This window comes from Schistocerca gregaria, chromosome 6 (genome assembly GCF_023897955.1).
Source record: "Schistocerca gregaria isolate iqSchGreg1 chromosome 6, iqSchGreg1.2, whole genome shotgun sequence".
In the NCBI taxonomy this organism is placed as follows: Eukaryota; Metazoa; Arthropoda; class Insecta; order Orthoptera; family Acrididae; genus Schistocerca; species Schistocerca gregaria.
The window spans coordinates 53458304-53475813 of record NC_064925.1 but is presented as its reverse complement, the minus strand read 5'-3'; positions in this window follow the sequence as shown (position 1 = coordinate 53475813).

Sequence of the window (17510 nt, the reverse complement as noted above, 5' to 3'; positions counted from 1 at the left end):
TACTTTGTGCCAGGTAGAGCTCTCAACAAGGGAAGTGTCCAGGCACCTCGGAGTGAACCAAGTGATGTTGTTCGGACATGGATGAAATACAGAGAGACAGGGACTGTTGATGAAATGCCTCACTCAGGCTGCCCAAGGGCTACTACTGCAGTTGATGATCACTTCCTATGGATTATGGCTTGGAGGAACCCTGACAGCAAAGCCACCATGCTGAAAAATGCTTTTTGTGCAGCCACAGGACGTCATGTCATGACTCAAACTGTGTGCAATAGGCTGCATGATGCGCAGCTTCACTCCCGACGTCCATCCTTGCAAACACAACACCAAGCAGTGGGGTACAATGGGCCTAACAACCTGCTGAATGAGCCACTCAGGATTGGCATCACATTCTCTTCACTGATGAGCGTCATATATGCCTTCAACTAGACAATCATCAGTGACGTGTTTGGAGGCAACCCAATCAGGCTGAACGCCTTAGACACACTGTCCAGCAAGTGCAGCAAGGTGGAGGTTCGCTGCAGTTTTGGGGTGGCATTATGTGGGGCGAACATAAACCGCTGGTGGTCATGGAAGGCGCCGTAATGACTGTATGATACCTGAATGCCATCCTCTGACCAATAATGCAAAAGTATCGGCAGCATACTGGCGAGGCATTCGTCTTCATGGATGACAATTCACATCCCCACCACGCACATCTTGTGAATGACTCCCTTCAGGATAATGACATTGCTGAACTAGAGTGGCCAGCATGTTCTTCAGACATGAACCGTATTGGACATGCCTGGGATGGATTGAAAACGGTTGTTTATGAACGACTTTTATCTACCAACCACTCTGAGGGATCTGCGCCAAATCGCCATTGAGGAGTGGGACAACCTGGACCAACAGTGCCTTGATGAACTAGTGGATGGTATGCTATGACGAATTTAGGCATGCATCAATGCGAAAGGATGTGCTACTGGGTATTAGAGGTACCGGCGTGTACATCAATCTGGATCACCACCTCTGAAGGTCTCACTGTATGGTGGTACAACATGCAATGCATGGTTTTCATGAGCAATAAAAAGGGCAGAAATGATGTTTATGTTGATCTCTATTCCAATTTTCTGTACAGGTTCCAAAACTCTCAGAACCGAGGTGATGCCAAACTTTTTTTGATATGTGTATATGTGTCTAAACAGAAATGAGATAAGCCGTTAGTTATTTACAATTTTGCTTTCTGACAAAAGGATGTTGTGAAAATCAGTAACACGATGAATTTGATTGCCATGATGCTAAGTCTCAACTAAAAAACATACACCTTCCAACCACAAATAGATAAATGTGGTGGGGAGAAATAAATGATGTAGCATTATGATGAGATGCAACACACAAGCACTGTAGAAATATGCATCACAGGACAGTGACCTCGGCACACGTATGAAGACAAAATGAATTCCACACGCTGCTCAACACGCCAGGTGCTCAGCTAACATTAGTATTTGTATACCAAGTAAAATATTCCCAAAAGTTTATGAATATAAATTGATTACTAAAATAAACACCAAGGTCTACACTATAAGAACAAAATTAATATAAGAAAAGAGAACTAAGATAAGGAAATATTTACATGGAAGGGAAGAAAATGAATAACAATGGGAAGAACTCTACACACTACGTTACTACTTATGTACACAAAAATCTATATTACAGCTATACACAAAATAAATTAAGCACTATAGTATAGGAAAGCTGTATATACCATAAAAGAATGAATAATTCTTGGGATATGCTCACGTTCTGAATAAGCTGTGCGACGGAATAATGACATTGTGCCTCATCTAGAAAGATACCTACTTTCATGTGCACTCATTGTATGAATATGGAAGAGACAGAAAAAGTAAGTCAAAACAATAGACAGGCTGTTAACATTTGCAGTCTCAAAAAAAAAAAAAAAAGTTGAATTCTGAGAATTAGTCAGCAAAATAATGAACTAAAACCATCTGCATACCGAATGAAAATATATATGTTATACGCGTAATATGTTGGCTGGCCTTGGAGCAACTACATACTTAGTTTAAAGGTTGATATTAAGTTTTTTGCAGGGAATTATGCAAGGATGTGTCCCAGTAATGAGAAGAAAGATAATTTATTTAGCTGATACCAAAAGAAACGGGCCACATCATGATATGAGTTATTAGTTACAAATAAATATGTGTTTGAATATTATGTGTAAATATTAAGAAGTTATAGTACAGAAAATGATGTGAAATGAAGTTAAGGTCATGTCGAGGATAAAAAAGAGGTCAGACTGTACATTGAAGAATGCAAGTAACAAATATGAATGCTGACTATAAGTGTTCAAGACACAATTACACATGATCATGGCTTACCTGTATGTCCTTCCACGAATATTTCTTTTGGCACAACTTCTATAGCAAAATATTTACACATATACATATTATAGTACATGGGGGCTGTATCCTGTGGTGAAAAGTATAAATTAAGTACAATGCAGTATAATTATTATGGTAATTTTAAGGAAATGATATTAACAAACTCATATGACACAATGGTGTTAAAATTTTATCAATAGTACTCCAAGCACTGAGTAAATAGTTTTTTTGTAAAACACAAAGAAGTGCTAAAAAAGAATTTGCTCAAATATTGTGTGATGTGTACATAATGGATTTCAGGAGGAGATGCTTCTTTTCATTCCTTACCATAACTCTGTAGATTCGTAGACCATCTCCTGGATTGCTTGTGTTGGTAACACAAGAATGAAGTTCCCTATCCCCCCTCCCCCCCTTTTTTTTGTAAGCAATCGTGAATTACAAATGCTTGAGTTAAATGAGATGATGGTATTGGTTGTAGTTCATTGAATATATGTATATTTGTTTTTCAGTCTTGACATGTAACATGTTTTGCAAATTATTCATGTAAACAAAGATTATGTCATGAGTTTAAACGTAAAGGTGTTGAGTACTAGCTCATCATAACAGTTTTAGACATAAATGATTCACTAATGATGAGAATTAATATGAGATAGGTTGTCACTGGAATGTTACCTTATGAATTTTGAAGGCGAAAACAACTTCTTAAATGTTATTCATTTGTACTTAAATATTGTTATGCAAACATGGAAAATGATGCAACAAATTTATGTATAAACTTGTATATAAGTGAAATATATTAGAGCTCACATGTCAGCTAATATAAAAATGACATTTGTGTGTCGTTAGATGGAGCAAAATATGTCATGTTTTAATCTCTTAATGTAAATCACATAAAATTTTATGCACTTGTACAAAGACATGTAAGGAAAACTGTATATGAAAATGATGTTTGACATATTTGAAATGACAAGGAACTTTCAGAAAAACTGTTGGCACATCATAGGTATAGCGTGTGTTAAATGAAGAATACACACTTGTGTGGAGCAGTGATCAAACTTGCACATATCTACAAAAAATGACGAAAACTCTGCAAGTAAGTGCACTTTGTAGTGGCACTGGACACTGAACTTTACTCTGGAGGAAGGATTAAAGTAAGTAATTTATGGACTTACTTGGAATATGGTGAGCTCTCAATGTGATAGGGGATGGCCTTTTGGACATCAAAATATGTGATGGATGACGTGGTCTATGTAACAATGGCAGAACTTATGGCTTTTGCAGCGCAGGATCAAACTTTTCAACTAAACACACATCAACATGCGCTTATCCTACGCAGGTACCTTCTGGACACATGCAGTTTATCATCGTCTGCAACGTTTTAGACTTGAGGCTCAACTGTTCTCTGTAGTTGCACTGATGGTACCGCAAGGCCCACCCACAACGAAAATTGCTTAGCATGTGGAGACACTGCTGCACAAACTGTGGGTGGTGATTATGCCTCAATAATGGAACACATCACTCTAATTCAAACATGCCTTTTCGAGTCATGGTCTCTCATAAACCGAACTTTTAAATTTTTGTGAATTTCATGTAAATTAATTGTAATATAAATGAAGCTGACAAGTGGGGGAGATAAATAAGTTAGATACTTAGTCACAAATAAAGGGATTTGATCCCCAGAAAGGCCAAAAAGTAGTTTAAGTGGTACTTTCAAATGAAATTTGGCTATTTATGTTATATTTGTAAAATGCACCACTACTGTATACTGCCATCCAGTAATCATGGACAATGCCAATATACAGCAGGGGGCAGAGCTTACTTTGGCTCACCCATAAAGTATACTCATTTAATAAGTATCGGAACACTGTTCAGGGCAAAGACGTAAAATAAACAAGAATGCGCCAAACAGAGAGATGTATGAAAGAAAAAATGAACATATGTCTACGAGCATATTCTCATGTTTCTTTAACACAATATCAAATTTTCCACTCTTCAACTATCTGACTCTTTCTGCCTGTGATTCTGGGGGCAGCTATTGCATGTGTGTTGGACAGCTATGTTTATTTGTGTAAAAGTATTTTACAATATATCTTCTGCAAAGAGAAGCAGTTTCTTTCGTTTCTAAATTATTCATCCTCAAAATGGTACCTGGATGCATAGCAGCCTGCATTCTTAAAGTATGAGGATGGTTTGAAAAGTTCTCAGAATGGAATAGAAAAAAAGTATTTACAACACTAAAACTTTTTTTATTTTTCAGCGTAGACTCCTTGTAGATTAATGCACTTGGTCCAACAATGTTCCAGTACCTTGATTTCATCTCGAAAATGAGTTTCCTCCAGACTTGCAAAATAGTTGTCAACTCCGGCTATCAGTTCTTCGTTTGAGGTGAATCTTTGTCCACCAAGAAAAATTTTCAGTTATGGGAAGATATGGAAGTCTTATGGAGCCATATCAAGTGAATAAGGAAGGTGTGGCAACAATTCACACCTTAGTTCGTGTTACTTTGCCATGCAATGAAACGTGTGTGGGCGTGCATTGTCTTGATGGAAGACGACTGGCCTTTTTTGCATATCTTTTGTTGCAATTTTTCCAGGAGGTTAGAACAGTATTCTCCAGTAATTGTTTGTCCAGTGGGGAGATAATCTACAAACAGAATCCCCTTCGCATCCTAGAACACTGATGCTGTGACCTTTCCTGCCGAAGGAATTGTCTTTGCTTTCTTTGGTGGTGGAGAATGAGCATGTTTCCACTGCTTTGACTGTTGTTTTGTCTCTGGGGTACAGTAGTGCACCCAAGTTTCATCTGTCATCACAAACTGGCACAAAAACTTGATAGTTTCTTCTAAGATGAGCCAAACATTGTACTGATACATCCATTATCATTCGTTTTTGATCCAGCGTCAAGAGTCATGGCACCCATCTTGCGGACAATTTTTTCATTTCTAATTCTTCAGTTAAAGTGTGATATATCCTTTCGGATAACACCTGGCAAGAGTGAGCAATTTAATGTACTTTCGATCAACGATCCTCCATGACCATTTTGTGCACTTTTGCAATGATTTCTGGAGTAGTGACACATTTTGGCCGACCACTGTGTGGATCATCATCTAAGCTCTCTCAACCAAATTTAAATTCATTTGTCCACTTGGCAACAGTTGAATAAGAAAGAGCAGAGTCCCCCAGTATATTCTGGAAATCAGCATGAAGGTCCTTTGCTTTCATACCTTTCTTTATGAAGTACTTAATCACTGCTGGAATCTCAATTCTTTTTTGATCTTCACAAATCACTACTCAGGAACAACAGAGAGAGCCATGTCACCACCAAAGCTCTCTTCAAAGAGCACTGGTGTGGCATGTGTTTACAAGCAACAGTCCAGTGAATATCACATTAACAGCTTGTTGCACTAGCACTGACCTCTCGTGGTGATTCCCAGAACTTTTCAAACCACCCTCATATAATGGTGACATCATTACGATTGTAATATACAGAAGAGGTGAATGTCATTCTGTTAAAAGGAGAATTAATATATTAATCAACTAGACTTTTCAGTGGTACTCGTAGCAAGAGACTGTGGAAGTGAAAACTTAGACAATTGAGTTGTATATGTGTCTGGATATTACAGGTGCTCAAAGGCGAGCTCATTAGTGCCCTTACATTCATTAAAAAATGAAAGTGGAGATAAACTTTAAAACTGTTGCACACTTACACACTCTAAATGACCACACAGTCACTCTATCTCACACATGCTAAAACTTAGGAATAAGAACTGTAGCTACACATTAAACTAAAACACAGAGAAAACAAAACACAGAAGAGCTAAAAGAAAAACACAGGGAAATGTGAATGGCTGACTACTTATGAAAACTTGGGTGAGCCAGTCACCCTATTGACACATTAAAACCATCTTCCTAAAATCTTGAGAAAAATGTTGGACAAATCACAAAACTTTAAAACTTGAACCATATTTGTTTGGAAGTTACTTAAAACAGAGGGTAGATTCATCAGCAAGTTCACTATGGCCCACTGGTCGGAAAATAAAACACAGTCCAATAAAATGTGGCACACAATGATTTGCACACCACCCGCATCAAACATTGGAGGTTCCTCTCACCAGAATAAGAAGCCATGTGTCATCACACTGTAGCCTGTGTGAAGGCGAGTAAGAAGGACCTTGTCCAGTAAAATGTGGCTGGAAGGAGGTATGCCACGGCCGACTTGCGGGCTTTACTATGCATATTGTTGGTCACTTCCAGTCACTCATTTTCTCAATGACGCATGACTTTGTACCTCAACAGTGACGTGCTAGCACACAGGGGGATGATGCACTGAAATAACTGAGGATTACAACTCTTCTCCTTGGCTGCTAGATCCACCCTTTTGTTCCCTGCAAAACCCATGTGTCATGGTGCCCAGCAGAATGACGCCTGCTACTCCAATCATTGCAGTTGGAGGAGGGCACCCTGAATTACTTTATCTGCAGGGTACAAGTGTTGGAGAGAGTAAAGGACACTCAGGAACTTGAAACAGGCAAGAAATTTAGCATTGGATAAATGTCTCATCTGTTCCAGTGCCCACAAGACCGCATATAATTCTGCTTCAAAGACAGTAAATTCTTGAGGCAGTAGGACCTTAAGGACATGATCTGGGAAAATGACAGAGCAACCAACAAAGTCCCCCCCCAATACACAGCTACATAGTTAAAATGTCAGAAAATATTGCATTTAAAACAGAAGCAGGAGTGCAATCTAACCTGTTCTGCACCAAAATCTATAATGACACTGGGCCTCTGCAGTTACCAGTGCAGCAGATGGTTAAAACCTTGGATCTGGGGTCAACTTGCTCCACATTGAGTGACTCCAGCAGACACTGTGCGCAGATCCAAAATGGCATTGTGGCTCGTGGATGGTTGAAGAAAATGCGTTCCAGAGGTGGACGAGCAATAGAATGGTATACAATGAAGTTGGAGCTGTGTCGAACTTAAATGCTTGCTGCACCATTAGGACCTCTGGCCAGATAGTAAGTGGTGATTCCCCAGCCTCAGCACAGAGACTGGGTATGGGGCTGGTCCTATAAGCACCTGGGGCCAGCCGAATCCCCTCATGGTGGACAGCACCAATGATCTTCAAATAAGAAGGCCTCACTGATCCATACTTCGTGCACCCATAGTCCAGCCGGGGATGAATGAAAGCCATATACAACTGGAGCAGACACATCCTGTCTGCTACCTAAGACCTGTGGCTGTGGCACTTTATGATATTCAGTACCTCCAGGGTTCCAGCTTGCAGGTTTCTCAGGCGTGGCAGTCACAACAATTTTGAGTCAAAAATGAGGCCTATAAATCTCACTGTGTCTCCAAAATGTAGTATGGTGCCCCTCATATGCAAGACAGTACAAATATGAAGAGAACGATTAAGATAAACACACACAGTTATCTGCAAAAAATTGAAAACCCCTCTTTGCAGCCCACTCCTCAAATCTCCGCAGTGCGAGTTGCAACTAATGGTTCGTTGTAGCAACACTGGAGGAGGAACAGAACTCTGCAAAATTGTCAACAAATAAGGAGCACTATTCAGGACCCATAACCATAAATGTAAGGCTGTTTATGGCTATAGCAAAGAGGGTAACACTTAAAACAATGCCCTGAGCAGCACCATTCTCCTGCTCAAAACGATCTGACAGCGAGTCACCAACTAAGGTCCTAAAAAAATCAATCATACAGGAAAGACCGCATGAAGATGGGGAAGTGGCCATGAAAGATCCATTGATGCAGTTGCATGAGAATACTGTGTCTCCAAGCAGTGTCATATAGAATCCACACTGAGGGCAGCTAAGGAGTTGTCTGGTCTCTAACAACCAGACCTGATGACAGTTAACCATTCGCACCAGGGTCTTTCCTAGAAAGCTGGTTAAGGTGGTACTCATCAAACTACAGGGAAATGTGTGGCCCTTTTCTAGTTTGAGGAAAGGTATCAAAGGTGCCTGGCTGCTGGAGAAGTTACCTGTCTGCTGTATAAGATTAAAACATTCAAGCAGGATTTCCTTTGACAGTGGTGGCAAATGTCAAAGCATGCAGTACCTGATTTGGTCATGATTGGGTGCAGTGTCACGAGTCTCAGACAGGGCCGATTCCAGCTCTCACTTGGAGAAAGGGTAATTGTAAAACTTGGAACTGTTTGATCTGAAGCCACAGTTTTCCCCTCTCTACAGATTCGTGGTAGCGACTAAATGACAGATCCTTGCTGGCATTGGTAGTAGTTTGTGCAAAATTCTCTGCCAACATCTGAGTGACGTCTCTGGATGCTGGTTGGAGGCATCCCTATTTCAGCACTGCTTCTATTGGTAAAGAACTGCATTTGCTAGAAATCCTCCTGATAGCTTCCCACACTTTCACAGAACAAGTGGAACAGTTGAAACAGTCCAGGAAAACTCATCATGATCGCTTCTTGCTCTGCTTAAGCCAAGTTCCAAGAGCCTTGGATCTTGCAACTTGAAAGGTTGTCTGCTGTAGGGCGGCAATTAAATTGTTGAAGAGCCGCTCGCCTGTCCTGGATGAGTGAAAGGCACTCGTCTCCCCACCGAGGTTGTGGTTGCCTCCCAAGATGACCTGAAGACTTTGGAATAGATAAGTCAGTGCATTATGCATCACTTGTGTGGTGTGTTCCACCCATTCCTGGATGCTGCTGCGATGTTCAAACCCAACCAGCTGGCTAAACAGTGTCCAGTTGGCCCTGCTGACCATCCATGTTGGTGGCTTCTCTTCAGGTAGTGCTCCATCCAGTACATGAACATGGGACAGGGTGTGGATGTCAGTGACCTCCCACTGAACAGATTCTTTGAGGGCTGGAGAATAGAAAGAGAGATCGATGGCAGAGAATGACCCAATAGCAGTGCGGAAAAGAGTGTGAGTACCTGTGTTGAGGATGCACAGCTCATGAGATGTTATGATGCTCTCCAAAACCCAATGCTGGGGACAAGTAAATGTCAAGTTCTGCAAAATGTGATGGGCACTGTAGTCTCCTAGTAAGAGAAATAGTCACGGGAGTTGTTCCACAAGATCTACGAGAGCCTCAGAGTATATTGCATCTTGTGGAATTGCATCTTGTGGAGGTAGACACAGCAAGAAAACAGTGAGCCTCTGACACAAATTAATTTCATTAGCAAGTGCTTGCATGTCAGTAGCCAGGAAGAGAGCAAAGGAGGGATGCACGTTATTGATGAACACAGCAACACCTTTCTTGGCTCTGTCGTCAGTCAAGTCATCTTTTCGGTGAAGAGTACAACCATGTAGCACATGGACATCACTGGCTTTCAAATGTGTTTCCTGAAAACACAGGCACAGGGGGCATTGCTGCACTGGCAGTTCCAGTTCCTCTACACGGGTCCCGAACCCATTAATGTTCCACTGCAATACGGGAGCCATTTATCAAGGGGGTTGCACTTTCACATCGTGTTTCTGCCAGGGAGGGCAGCCCATAATGGCTGTGGGCTCAGTCTTGGGGCGAGATGATTGCCCAGTCTGACAACTAGGTTCATTTGTTTTACCAAAGAGCTAAGAGAGATGTCAGATAGTATTACATCAACATCTTCCGACTGTCTACTTTCCAATTCTGTACATGGTGGGCACTTGGCCTTTGATTTTTTGCCCTGGGTAGGCTTTGGAGCCAAAACCATAGCAGTGGCGGTGGTGCCAATGTACTGTGGGCGAGATTGAACCTTTGGAGAAGCAGGGAGCTCAGCAGCATAAGTGACAACAGACTTGTCTGATGTTTTGGGAGGAATTGTGAGCTTTCAAGGAACTGCAGTGGCACAAATGCACTGGAAAACACAGGTGCTGGTAAAGACACTAGCAGCCTCCATTTGGGTACCAGCATCGGTCTTCTGGACTGGTTGCTTAAGAGCAGACGCAGAGGAGATAGCAAACTTCGGCAGTGCACGGCCTTATAGATGTTTTTTCTCTCTCCATACGAGATACATTTAGTTGTTTTTATTTCCTATATAAGCCTGTCTACAAGAAAGATACTGCAGTCCCCCCCTCAAGACAGGGTACCACCAGTGCAGTTTACGCACTTTGATGAAGATGAACAACCGACACTTTCATGGGCGACCTTACCACGTTTACTACAAGTGGCTGTTACCTTACAACCTGAGTTAGTGTGCCCAAAGTGCTGGCACGTGAAACAGCGCACTGGGTTAGGAAAATTAGGGTCGCATGTTGAGGTGGAGGAAATCAGCCTTAACATGCTCTGGAAGCTTTGTGCTGCTGACAGTCAGTTTAAATGATTCCAATTTCGTGAAATCGCCATCCACCCATTTCATTACATTCTGTACATCAATGATGCCTTCCTGGGACTCAGCTTTCACTTCTTCACGGAAAATGTCAACCAGATCCCTCCATGTCACAACACCTTTGCTATATTTCAAGGTGGTGTTCAGTTCATTTTCTATTGTGTACTCCCCAAGGCACTGAGCTTTTTGGATGTTCTTCACTTGTTTGGAATTGGATGTTTCTACAAACTGGGTTCGGTTTCACAAGCACTTGACAGATTTTCAACTTCCAGCAATTCCCACTAACCTTTCTTGTATGTAGAAATGTGACTCTTTCTCAAAGCTCCCCCCTTACATTTAATTATAATAAACACATTCCAATCACCAGCATGCCTTAAGTTACTTAATGCTGACAATGTCTGTGTGATGCTCAAGTCTGAAGGACTGGCTACACGAGCCCTCTTGTTTGATTGGGTGTTTGTACCTACCAGTGACCCACACTTTCCACTGCAAGGAGTAAGAGAAGTTTTCGAAGGATCCGTGCTGGTTCCAAGAGCAGCTGGGGAAATAAGGGTCTACTCAGACAGAGCCCCTGGTGGCAGGTTCCCAACAGATTGCCTGCTGATGACTGTTCGACCTCAACAGCCATGCACCTCATCAGTATGCAAAACACCTTGAGATTGGTTTATTTTTTTAGAGGTTTATTCCATCCTCGTGATCCGGGCAGTCAGGCCAAGATCCCCGTTCCCTGAGACACACAACGTTCAACCGCCGAGCTCCACGGTGCTTGCAGAAGCGTAACCAGAGCTTACGGTGATAGAGGACTAGCAGCGCTACCAGGAACACTGGGGCTGCCAACCCCATACCAACAAATGGATGCTGAACCCCTGAGGGGATGAGTGAAATTGCTGAATTGCTGCTGGCAAATGTATCTGACAGCCACACACCTCAAAATAATCCACATTATTAGCACCTTCGTTATGTCACTAATATTTAGATGACAAGTATATCTTCAGTTTCAGTGTTGTGTTCATACAAATCATTACATGTGTTCTGCCCTGTCTCTTACCACTGGGGGTAATGAAAACTGTGAAATTGTACAGTTTTTAGATTGAACTGAAATACCTCCCTGCCACTGCACTTTTGTTGCGATACCAACTCATTGTGACAAAATTTTATAAAGCAAATTGTTGCAAAACTTTGTAATCTTACACCTCTTAGTGATTTAAAAGGTTTCTTCTACTGAAAATTGCCCTCCATTAGATTATGCCCCTTTTAGGTAATAGCATAGCCTACCCAAAGGAGCTTTTCGTGCCATCTACCATTTTATTGTCAAATTAAATTACGATTCATAAATGGCTCCAATGGGAGGAGCAGGAGTGTAAGTGGTGGTCAGTCAGACTGAGTGGAAAGGTTTATTGGAAAGTTTAGTGGAATTTAAAACTTTTATTTTTTTCTCTAAATTCCTCTGGTTCCCAGTGCAGTCAAACTACAGCTTGCACCAGAGCTGAGCCTGGGCCAGGGCTGGTGCAATATTGTATGTGTACACACACACACACACACACACACACACACACACACACACACACACAAACAAACAAACAATCCATGTGAGTAGTATTTCCACACCGAGTACTGCTGACACGGGCATGCTCTTCCAAAGCGTCGCTGATGGAGGGACACTCCCAAAGTACCACAGATCATCACATGTAACCCTTAGTAGAAAACGAGGGAGCAATAAACGCAAGCCACATAGAAGGACACATCTAGTTTCACGTTTTTAACAAATCTCCTGACACTCCTCAACGGCCAATCCTGACTAAGTCCTGGTCTCAGTCAATTCAAACACAGTTCAGTTATTGTACAGATATACAAAGACAACAAAAAATAATGGCAAATGCAACAAGCTGCAAAAAATCTTCACACTTATTTTATTAGAAAATAGGATATTTACTAAATAAACGAAAATGGTATACTGTACTTAATCTATCCCATTTATAAAGATAGTTACAGGCCTCATAAAATTTTCGTTTCTGCGATGTAACATGCTGACTTAATTTACACATGTTCCTTAATTATTTGTTTTTCCATTCTCCTCCACAATCTTCTTGACTTCCGTCACCCACAGCTGTGGAGTCCCACGGGTGCACCATGAGCAGCAACAGTTTCTGTTTATACATAGGATTTAGTTTAGTTTTTGTTCTATAATGCTTCTATCCACCCCCCCATGAAATATGGACCTTGCGGTTGCTGGGGAGGCTTGCATACCTCAGTGATACAGATAGCCATACCGTAGGTGCAAACACAACGGAGGGGTATCTATTGAGAGGCCAGACAAACGTGTGGTTCCTGAAGAGGGGCAGCAGCCTTTTCAGTAGTTGCAGGGGCAACAGTCTGGATGATTGACTGATCTGGCCTTGTAACATTAACCAAAACGGCCTTGCTGTGCTGGTACTGCGAACGGCTGAAAGCAAGGGGAAACTACAGCTGTAACCTTTCCCGAGGGCATGCAGCTTTACTGTATGATTAAATGATGATGTCGTCCTCTTGGGTAAAATATTCCGGAGGTAAAATAGTCCCCCTTTCGGATCTCCGTTCTATGGATCGGAGCGTGGAATGTCAGATCCCTTAACAGAGCAGATAGGTTAGAAAATTTAAAAAGGGAAATGGATAGGTTAAAGTTAGATATAGTGGGAATTAGTGAAGTTCGGTGGCAGGAGGAACACAACTTCTGGTCAGGTGAATACAGGGGTATAAATACAAAATCAAATAGGGGTAATGCAGGAGCAGGTTTAATAATGGATTAAAAAAATAGGGATGCGGGTAAGCTACTACAAATAGCATACTGAACGGATTATTGTGGCCAAGATAGATACGAAGCCTATGCCTATCATGATAGTACAAGTTTATATGCCAACTAGCTCCGCAGTTGACAAGAAGATAGATGAAATGTATGAAGAGATAAAAGAAATTATTCAGATAGTGAAGGAAGACGAAAATTTAATGGTCACGGGTGACTGGAATTCGATATTAGGAAAAGGAAGAGAAGGAAACGTAGTAGGTGAATATGGAATGGGGTTAAGGAATGAAAGAGGAAGCTGCTTGGTAGAATTTTGCACAGAGTATAATTTAATCATACTAACACTTGGTTCAAGAATCATGAAAGAAGGTTGTATACATGGAAGAAGCCTGCAGATACTAGAAGGTGTCAGATAGATTATACTGGGTGACCAAAAAGTCAGTATAAATTTGAAAACTGAATAAATCATGAAATAATGTAGGTAGAGAGGTACAAATTGACACACATGCTCGGAATGACATGGGGTTTTATTAGAACCAAAAAAATACAAACATTCAAAAAATGTCTGACAGATGGCGCTTCATCTGATCAGAATAGCAATAATTAGCATAACAAAGTAAGACAAAGCGAAGGTGATGTTCTTTACAGGCAATGCTCAATATGTCCACAGTCATTCGTCAACAATAGCTGTAGTCGAGGAATAATGTTGTGAACAGCACTGTAAAGCATGCCCGGAGTTATGGTGAGGCATTGGCGTCAGATGTTGTCTTTCAGCATCCCTAGATATTTCGGTCGATCACGATACACTTGCGACTGAGCACATGATCATCACCAAACGACGCACGCAAGAGATCTTTCACGCGTCTAGCAATATGGGGTTGCACCCCATTCTGCATACACATCGTACATTCCAGCAGATGTTTATCAACCAGGCTGGGGATGATGCGATTCTGTAACATATCGGCATACCTCTCACCCGTCACAGTAGCAGTGAACTTTTTTCTTTTTCCATCCCCCCTCTTGTAATAAAACACCGTGTCATTCCAAGCACGTGTGTCAATTTTTACCTCTCTATCTACATTATTCCATGGTTTATTAAGTTTTCAAATTTATACTGACTATTTGATCACCCTGTACAATGATAGGACAGAGATGTATGAACCAGGTTTTAAGTTGTAAGACATTTCCAGGGCCAGATGTGGACTCTGACCACAATCTATTGGTTATGAACTGTACATTAAAACTGAAAAAACTGCAAAACAGTGGGAATTTAAAGAGATGGGACCTCGATAAACTGAAAGAACCAGGGGTTGTACAGAGTTTCTGGGAGAACATAAGGGAACAATTGACAGGAATGGGGGAAAGAAATACAAAAGAAGAAGAATGGGTAGCTTTGCGGAATGAAATAGTGAAGGCAGCAGAGGATCAAGCAGGTAAAAAAGACGAGGGCTAATAGAAATATTGAATTTAATTGATGAAAAGAGAAAATAAAAAAAATGCAGTAAATGAAGCAGGCAAAAAGGAATACAAAAGCCTCAAAAATGAGATCGACAGGAAGTGCAAAATGGCTAAGCAGGGATGGCTAGAGGACAAATGTAAGGACGTAGAGGCTTATCTCACTAGGGGTAAGATAGATACTGCCTACAGGAAAATTAAAGAGACCTTTGGAGATAAGAGAACCACTTGTATGAACATCAAGAGCTCAGATGGAAACCCAGTTCTAAGCAAAGAAGGGAAGGCAGAAAGGTGGAAGGACTATATAGAGGGTCTATACAAGGTCGATGTACTTGAGGACAATGTTATGGAAATGGAAGAGGATGTAGATGAAGATGAAATGGGAGATACGATACTGCACATAGAGTTTGACAGAGCACTGAAAGACCTTAATCGAAACAAGGCCCCCTGAGTAGACAACATTCCATTAGAACTACTGACAGCCTTGGGAGAGCCAGTCCTGACAAAACTGTACCAGCTGGTGAGCAAGATGTATGAAACAGGTGAAATACCCTCAGACTTCAAGAAGAATATAATAATTCCAATCGCAAAGAAAGCAGGTGTTGACAGGTGTCAAAATTACCGAATAATCAGTTTAATAAGCCATAGCTGGAAAATACTAACACGAATTCTTTACAGACGAATGGAAAAACTAGAAGAAACTGACCTCGGGGAAGATCAGTTTGGATTCCGTAGAAATACTGCAACACGTGAGGCAATACTGACCTTACGACTTATATTAGAAGAAAGATTAAGGAAAGGCAAACCTACGTTTCTGGCATTTGTAGACTTAGAGAAAGCTTTTGACAATGTTGACTGGAATACCCTCTTTCAAATTCTAAAGGTGGCAGGGGTAAAATACAGGGATCGAAAGGCTATTTACAATTTGTACAGAAACCAGATGGCAGTTATAAGAGTCGAGGGACATGAAAGGGAAGCAGTGGTTAGGAAGGGAGTAAGACAGGGTTGTAGCCTCTCCCTGATGTTATTCAATCTGTATATTGAGCAAGCAGTAAAGGAAACAAAAGAAAAATTCGGAGTAGGTATTAAAATCCATGGAGAAGAAATAAAAACTTTGAGGTTCGCTGATGACATTGTAATTCTGCCAGAGACAGCAAAGGACTTGGAAGAGCAGTTGAATGGAATGGACAGTGTCTTGAGATGGGTATATAAGATGAACATCAACAAAAGAAAACCGAGGATAATGGAATGTAGTCAAATTAAGTCAGGTGATGCTGAGGGAATTAGATTAGGAAATGAGACACTTAAAGTAGTAAAGGAGTTTTGCTATTTGGGGAGCAAAATAACTGATGATGGTCAAAGTAGAGAGGACATAAAAATGTAGACTGGCAACGGCAAGGAAAGCGTTTCTGAAGAAAAGAAATTTGTTAACATCGAGTATAGATTTAAGTGTCAGGAAGTCTTTTCTGAAAATATTTGTATGGAGTGTAGCCATGTATGGAAGTGAAACATGGACGATAAATAGTTTGGACAAGAAGAGAATAGAAGCTTTCGAAATGTAGTGCTACAGAAGAATGCTGAAGATTAGATGGGTAGATCACATAACTAACGAGGAGGTATTGAATAGGATTGGGGAGAAGAGAAGTTTGTGGCACAGCTTGACCAGAAGAAGGGATCGTTTGGTAGGACATGTTCTGAGGCATCAAGGGATCACCAATTTAGTATTGGAGGGCAGCGTGGAGGGTAAAAATCGTAGAGGGAGACCAAGAGATGAATGCACTAAGCAGATTCAGAAGGATGTAGGTTGCAGTAGATACTGGGAGATGAAGAAGCTTGCACGGGATAGAGTAGCATGGAGAGCTGCATCAAACCAGTCTCAGTACTGAAGACAACAACAACATTGAATAGAATTGGAGAGAAGAGAAATTTGTGGCACAGCTTGACCAGAAGAAGGGATCGTTTGGTAGGACATGTTCTGAGGCATCAAGGGATCACCAATTTAGTATTGGAGGGCAGCGTGGAGGGTAAAAATCGTAGAGGGAGACCAAGAGATGAATGCACTAAGCAGATTCAGAAGGATGTAGGTTGCAGTAGATACTGGGAGATGAAGAAGCTTGCACAGGATAGAGAAGCATGGAGAGCTGCATCAAACCAGTCTCTGGATTGAAGACCTCAACAACAAAAACAATGCTTCTATGGGGGAAGTGAAGAGGATCAATGCATTCAGCTGTGTGGTCTAGTGTGTTTTCATTGTTGTTGTCTTCAGTCCAGAGACTGGTTTGCTGCAACCTTCCATGCTACTCTATCCTGCAATAGCTGCTTCATCTCCAAGTACCTATTGCAACCTATATCCTTCTGAATCTGCTTAGTGTATTCATATTGTGGTCTCCCTCTACAATTTTTACCCTCCACGCTGCCCTCCATTGCTAAACTGGTGATCCCTTGATGTCTCATGACATGTCCTACCAACGGATCCCTTCTTCTAGTCAAGTACTGGCACAAATTTCTCTTCTCCCCAATTCTGTTCAGTACCTCCTCATTAACTATGTGACCTACTCATCTAATCTTTTAGCATTCTTCTGTAGCACCACATTTTGAAGGCTTCTATTCTCTTC